Source organism: Panthera onca, chromosome B1 (assembly GCF_046562875.1).
Source record: "Panthera onca isolate mPanOnc1 chromosome B1, mPanOnc1 haplotype 2, whole genome shotgun sequence".
Lineage (NCBI taxonomy): Eukaryota > Metazoa > Chordata > Mammalia > Carnivora > Felidae > Panthera > Panthera onca.
In genome coordinates this window covers 97,886,425-97,893,759 of record NC_138342.1, presented here as the reverse complement: position 1 = coordinate 97,893,759, position 7,335 = coordinate 97,886,425, and the positions used below count along the sequence as shown (strand labels likewise).

Genomic DNA, 7,335 nt, shown 5'->3' with positions numbered 1-7,335 from the left:
TATATGATGAAAATAGATAAAATATGATATAAAACATGAGAAGAAAGGGTAAAAATGTCGAGCTTTATAACGCATTCAAATTTAAATTGTTATCAATTTAAAATATACTGTCATAAGTAAAGATTGTCATATGTAAGCTTCATGGTAACCGCAAAGCAAAAACCTATACTAGATATACCAAAGATGATGAGAAAGGAATTTACAAACGCCACTGAAGAAAGTCATCCAACCACACAGGAAGAGAGAAAGAAGAAAAGAGTTGAACTACAAAACTGCCAGAGAACAGTTAACAAAAGAGTAATAATACATACCAATCAATAATTATTTTAAGTGTAGATGGTCTAAGGTCTCCAAGCAAAATACATAGAATGAATAAATAAAAAACTAAAGACACATACAACAATGACAAAAACAAAACCCCTCCATATGCAGACTATAAGAGAGTCACTATAGACTGAAGGTAAAGATAGGGAAAAATATGGTCCATGCAAATAGAAACCAAAAGAATGCTGGGGTAGCTATACTTACATAAGACAAAGTGTACTTTAAAACAAAGGCTATAATAAGAGACAAAGAATGGCATTACTGATACAGTATGGAAGTTTCTCAAAAAGTTATAACTACCATATGATCTGGCAACACCACTTCTAATTACTTACCTGAAGAAAACAAAAACACTAAATTGGGAAAAAAAAATCTGCAGTGCCAAGTTCATTGCAGCAGTATTTACAATAGCAAGCCTGGAAACAACCTAAATGCCTATCGATGAATGAATGGAAAAAGAAATTCTGGTATATATATGCAATGGGATACTATTCCCATAAAAAAATAATAAAAAAAAGAATGAAATCTTGCCATTTGCAACATACATGGGCCTTCAAGTCATTATACTAAGTGAAATAAGTAAGGCAGAGAAAAACAAATACCATATTGTTTTATTTATATGTGGAATTAAAAAATCAAGCAAGCAAGCAGGCAAACAAAAATTCATAGATAACAGAGAACAACAGACTGATAGTTGGCAGAAGCAGAAGGTGGAAGGTGGGTGAAATGGAGAAGGGGTCAAAAAGTATAAAATGCCAGTTGTAAAGTAAATAAGTTATGGGAATAAAATGTATAGCATTGTAAGTATAGTTAATATTATATGAAAAAAAGAAAATGCACACTGTTATTAAGAGCCACACCTAAAATTTCCTGCAGTTTAGCTCCACAAAGTAAAAGGTTTTGAATTAAATAACATATATTTCTTTTTTGTTGAAGCAATACAAATAAAATAACTCCTGTATTCCTTCTAATTCCTAAGAGTGGAATGAATCTTTTTTTCTTTGTTTATTTATTTTTGAGAGAGAGAGAGACAGAGCCTGGGTGGGGGAGGAGCAGAAAGGGAGGGAGATACAGAATCCAAAGCCAGCTCCAGGCTCTGAGCTGTCAACACAGAGTCCAACTGGGCTCAAACTCACAGACCTCTAGATCATGACCTGACCTGAAATTGTAGGCTTAACTGACTGAGCCACCCAGGAGCCTTGATGAATGAATCTTAATCATCATTTCTCATGTAAATTAACATCAGAGAACCCTGAAAATGTCTTACAGTTCAACAAATTTACATGTAAATACAAATATGAGTTTAGAAAAACAGCAACTCAAGGACTGTCCATTGCAAAAGACAGAAACTGCTTAATGATAAATTTGCATCTCTGTAATTAAAACAATTCTAACATATCAAAGTATTCTTCACTTAGCGTAAAATACCAATACAAACATTAAACAATGTGAAAGAAGGAATGAATAATTTTCAATCTCTTCTCCTTTATTGTTTTCATCATGGTGTGTGTTATTTTTTTTCCCAACTTGCCATTATGCACACTTAAAATATATTTAACTATAAATCTGCTTGTCTCTCTCTAGGCTATAATTCATTGTGTGTACTTACAGCCTCAAAAAACTTCCTCCTGCTTGAGTTACAAACTTTCATTGGCAGAAATTAGAGAAAAAAATTATTTTGCCTAATATGAAGATCATGTAAGTCTTCTGCTCTTCTGACTCCCTACAACTTCTGTTTTTGTTTATTTGTTGTTTTACAGATTGTAAAAGTTATACTTAAATCCTAAAGTTTATTATCACTTCCCTTATTTGACAAATGAGAAGACTTTGGAGACTTAATGATATTCTTCTAGAATTATACAACTAATAGAAGTCTCAAAATTGTCAAAATACACTATATCCTCTCCTCTTTGACACCAAAATGTATAGTTGCAATAACATTAGTGATCCCAGGAACTGAAACTGGGTGCATATTTTACTCATAGCTTCATACTGATAGTATTATACGATGATATATATCTTTGAATATACAATAAAGTTCCTACATGTATGATAAATGACGGAGATTAGCAGACATTTTAAAAAGATCTACTTTTTAGAATGGTTATAAAAGGACACTTTGATAATGTGAGGAAAATTTAATTGTACTGGTTCCCATCACTCTATTAGCCCACAATATAACAAAAATTATTGTTAAATTACTAGAGTACAGATTAAAGACAGTAGACTAAAGATGTAGAGAGATATGATGAATTTTTAAAAACCAAGCTTTTTAATGTATAAAAATTCTTATCTTCCCAGTTTGTTCATCACAAAAAATATTCATTCTATATTTTATTCTCAAATATGCAATATATACTTTGAAATGGAAATAATACCTTGGGGTAAGTGATAATGAACTCCTTTCAATTACATTTTATGGTTATGACCTTTATTCTGACAATAATGTAACATTTTAATTAAATCTGAAGTCATTATCTTTTCTAAAAATTTGTCCTTCATCCCTCTTGATATAATTTAATGAAGTAATTTTCCATCCCAATCTGCAATATCTGGTTATGAATCTTAATACCATTTTTCAATGAAATACTTCTCTGTTATTTATCTTAAGACAATCTTTGAATGACTGGAAAATTAAGAAATACTTTGACTTATCAAATAGTTGAATAATATAAAGTTGTGGTAAATGTATATAATTAGTCCATAAGTGTAAATGTGTTTTAAACTGACCCGACATGCAAATAAATTATGTGCAAGTAAAATTCTTTAAACTTTATGACTCCAGAACTTCACATCATCTTAGAGAAAAAAAATGGTGAGAGAGAGAGAGAGAACGAGGGACCAAAATCAGACTCTTTAACTATAGGGAACAAACTGATGGTGATGGCAGGGGAGGTGAGTGGGGGGGGAAGGGGGAAATCAGTGACTGGGATGAAAGAGTATACTTACCATGATGAGCACTGTGTAATGTATAGATTGCTGAATCAGTATATTATGCACCTGAAACTAATATAACACTACATGTATACACTAAAATTAAAACTAAAAAACTTAATAAAAATAATATCTAAGGTCAAAAAACTGAATTATTTGAAGTCTATAGCCTAAAAATGGAAATTTATTTATTCATGTATTTACTTGAATTAATTACCCACTAGGTACAAGAGTACATTTTGTCAAAAAAAAAAAACATTCATTGAAAAAAGATCTGTGACTCTATGTATGAGTACTATAGTGGTTGTTTGGATTGTAGCATTCATGCTATAATGCAAAGATGTGCTTGAAAGTGTAACACTGAATAGAGACAGTAAAAAAAAAAAAATCTTTATCTAGTCACATAATAGGGAAACCACAGAAAAACTCATGTCTTATTTTCTATTCTTTTACTTTCAACTTTATGCCCTATTCCCCTGTACATAGCATAAGATTATTGATAATATATGGTAATGGATAAATTCATAGGCTTTGTAGTTAAATGCTAGAACTTAAATTATAGCTTACTGTCTTATAAAATTTAACTTTTTCCTACCAGTTTTCTCTCTATAACTTTAGACATATATTAATATAATTCACATTGATATATTAAAGGTGAAAAGTATATGATTATCTCAATAAAAATAGAAATATATTTATTATAAATTGAAACCTATTTGAGATTAAAATAAAAAAATTATCAAATACTATCTTATTAAAAAATCCTGAAAGCTAATATCATACATTATGCTGAAATAGGACAATCGTATCACTTAAAATCAGGAATGAGATTAAAATGCCTGCTATCTCCAATTTTACTAAATAATGTGTTGAAGGAACTTATCAAAGAAATAGGACAGAAAAAGAATTTGAATATATTTAAGGATACACAACACATATTCCAAGCAATCCTTTTCTGCAAGATAAGATCATTTAAAGACAATTATTCAAATATTAGATTGCATCATATTCTCTATTTATAAGCAATATTTTAAAAGTAGAATCCATTATAATAGAGATAGCTTAATAAATTGTTTGACAATATCAACAGTTATTTCTTACGTAGTGGTCTGGGTGAAAACTTTGGAGTAGTTTTAAGAGATCATGGAGACATTATGGTGGGTTTGCTGTAGAAGACCACTGGCCTTGTGTGTTTGGCTATATGTGAGGGTCCACACAAATGGCTAAGGATATTGTACACAAAGATTCTTGATGTTCTTGAACAAATTCCTAAAAATGCAGCATATTAAGAGTATACAAAACAGATTATGAATGAGAAACTGAACATGGTTAAATGGAATCAGATGTTAAGAGATTAGAAGACCATCTTCAGGGTGGCCAATTAGGAGAGGTGATTCTTCAGGCTGAAAATGAACTAAGTCTGGCAAGAAAAATGATTCAGTGGAAATTTTAACTGGAAGAGCCTCCTGCCAACCAATGGCAATGGCCAATATAATAATCATTAAATGACTAGTGTGTTCATGGGAAACAGATGCAATTAAATGTACTTTTATGTTAAAGATGTTTCTATATTATTGACATTTTATAATCAAGAAAACTAATGCAGAAAATATTTAGGAAACTTGTTAATATTGATGAGTATGGTAATGGGGACTTGTAAATCCAATTTTGATGTGTAAAGCATTAATTTAAGTTATTTAAAAAATAGATCATGGAATAAAAGTAATAGAGAAAGTAACAGTAACTCATAAGCAGCAGAGTTTTCAAGCAAAAGAGAACACTTATTTTTGCTTTATCTTGTTTGGTTTGTTCTATGCTGATGGAAAAGACATAGATTTAAACATATTTTAATTAATTTGAGAGAGAGAGAGAGAGAGAGAGAGAACAGGGGAGAAGGGCAGAGGAAGGGAGAGAGAATCTCAGTCTCCATACTCAGCATAGAGCCCAACGTGGGCTCCATCCCACAACCCTGAGAGCATGACCTGAGCTAAAATCAAGAGTCAGACGCTCAACCAACTGAGCCACCCAGTAACCCCTAGAAATGATGTAGTCTTGAATGAAAACCTTTTAGTGTAGAAAAGACAAGGGAGAGTTGGTAGAATGATGTTCTGAAGTAGAGAAGCAGAATGGACCCTACTGCACAAGTGAATGAATTGGTATCATATAGGATAGTGGAAAGTGCATCTCTGCTCAAAGTGGAAAGGAAAAACATGTACTGAGTATTTGTGGTAGGACATTAGGTGAAAAACCCCTTAATGATTACATCAATTTCCTCAGTAAAGAAGGAAATGAGATTATCTTCTGAGACTAGTAATGCAGCTGTGTGGCAGCTTTAAGGACCCACTAAATGTCTGTGGAAATAAGATAAAGGTAAAATTTTCAGCATGATTTTTACCTTATCTCTGTCCATGTTCTATATTCAGGTTATGGATTATGGTTCAAAACAGTGATACTGGGTATGAGAAGAACTGCCCAAGTTTGTGTACTGCTGTCATTTATAAGAAAAAAAAAAGTATTCTCTGGTTTACATTTAGATATTGGTCCTGAGAAAGAAAGAAGAACCAAGAATAATACCAGAGTCATTATCTTGGACTCAAGGGCAAATCAACTAATATAACTAGAAAATTGGGTGGAGAGGTTTGTGCAGGGGTTGGGGATGAAGAAAACCAGTTCTATCAGCTTTGGCTTTTTGTGTGAGATTTTATTTTGTGAATTCAGAGTAAAAACGTTTAGTTGCTTATAAGATATAAATGTTTGGAGTTTAATAAATCCTTGTAGGGGTGCCTGGGTGGCTCACTCGGTTGAGCGACCAACTTTGGTTCAGGTCAAGATCTCATGATTCATTAGTTCAAGTCCCACGTCAATCTCTGCACTGACAGTGTGGAGCCTGATTAAGGTTCTCTCTCTCCCTCTCCACCCCCCCCCTTTCTCTCTTAAAATAAATAAGTAAACTTAAAAAAAAACTAAAATAAGCAGAAGGAATTACATCAAACTAAAAACTTATGTCCAATGAAGGATACCATCAACAAAACAAAAATGCAATCTACTAAATGGGAGCTAGACTGGAAAATCGTATACCTCATGGTGGTTAATATCCAAAATATATAAAACACTTATATGAGTTCATGTCAAGAGAATAAATCACCTGATTTAAAAATGAGCAGATTTGTATAGACATTTGAGGATTTGAATAGACATTTTTTTCAAAGAAGATATACAGATGGCCAACAGGCACATGAAAAGATGCTTGACATCACTAATCTTTACGGAAATAGAAATCAAAACCACAATGAGATATCACCTCACACAAGTCTGACTGGCTATTATCAAAAAGACAAAAAAATAACAAGCATGTGAAGAAAAGAGAACCCTCATTCACGGTTGGTGAGAATGTAAATCAGTGCAGAGTGTGGAGATTTTGCAAAAAAAACGCACAAAAAACAGACAAACAAACAAAAAACAGAATTGTCATATGATCCAGTAATTCCACTTATCGGTATTTAACCAAACCAAACCAAACCAAACCAAACCAAACAAAACAACAACAACAACAACAAAGTAAAACACCAGTCCAAAGGGATATAGGCACCCCTATGTTCATTGCAGGATTATAATAGCCAAGATATGGAAGCAACATAAGTGTCCATCAATAGATGAGTTAATAAAGAAAATGTGGTACACACACACACACACACACACAAACACAATAGAATATTAGCCATAAAAAAAGAAGAAAATATTGCCTTTGGCAACAACATGGATGGACGTGAAGGGTGTCATGCTAAGTGAACTAAGTCAGACAGAAAAAGACAAATATGATTTCACTTGTATGTGTAATGTAAAAAACAAGTGAATAAACATAAAACAGAAACAAACTCAGATACATGAATCAATCTTTTGGTTAAGAGAGTGGGGAGGGATTGGTGCCCAGGCAAAATAAGAAAAGGCAATTAACAGGTATAATAATCTTCTATTTATGAAATAAATAAGTCATAGGGATGTAATGTAGAGCACAGGTAATATAGTCAGTAACACTGTAATAACTTTGTGCAGTGACAAATGATAACTATGGTGGGA

General features: G+C 32.3%; 1 pseudogene; it reads left to right on the top strand.

Moving 5' to 3' along the window:
* The first annotated feature begins 4,412 nt into the window (after positions 1–4,412).
* On the top strand, positions 4,413–4,753 carry LOC132693272 (NADH dehydrogenase [ubiquinone] 1 alpha subcomplex subunit 5-like; annotated as a pseudogene).
* Positions 4,754–7,335: the final 2,582 nt, after the last annotated feature.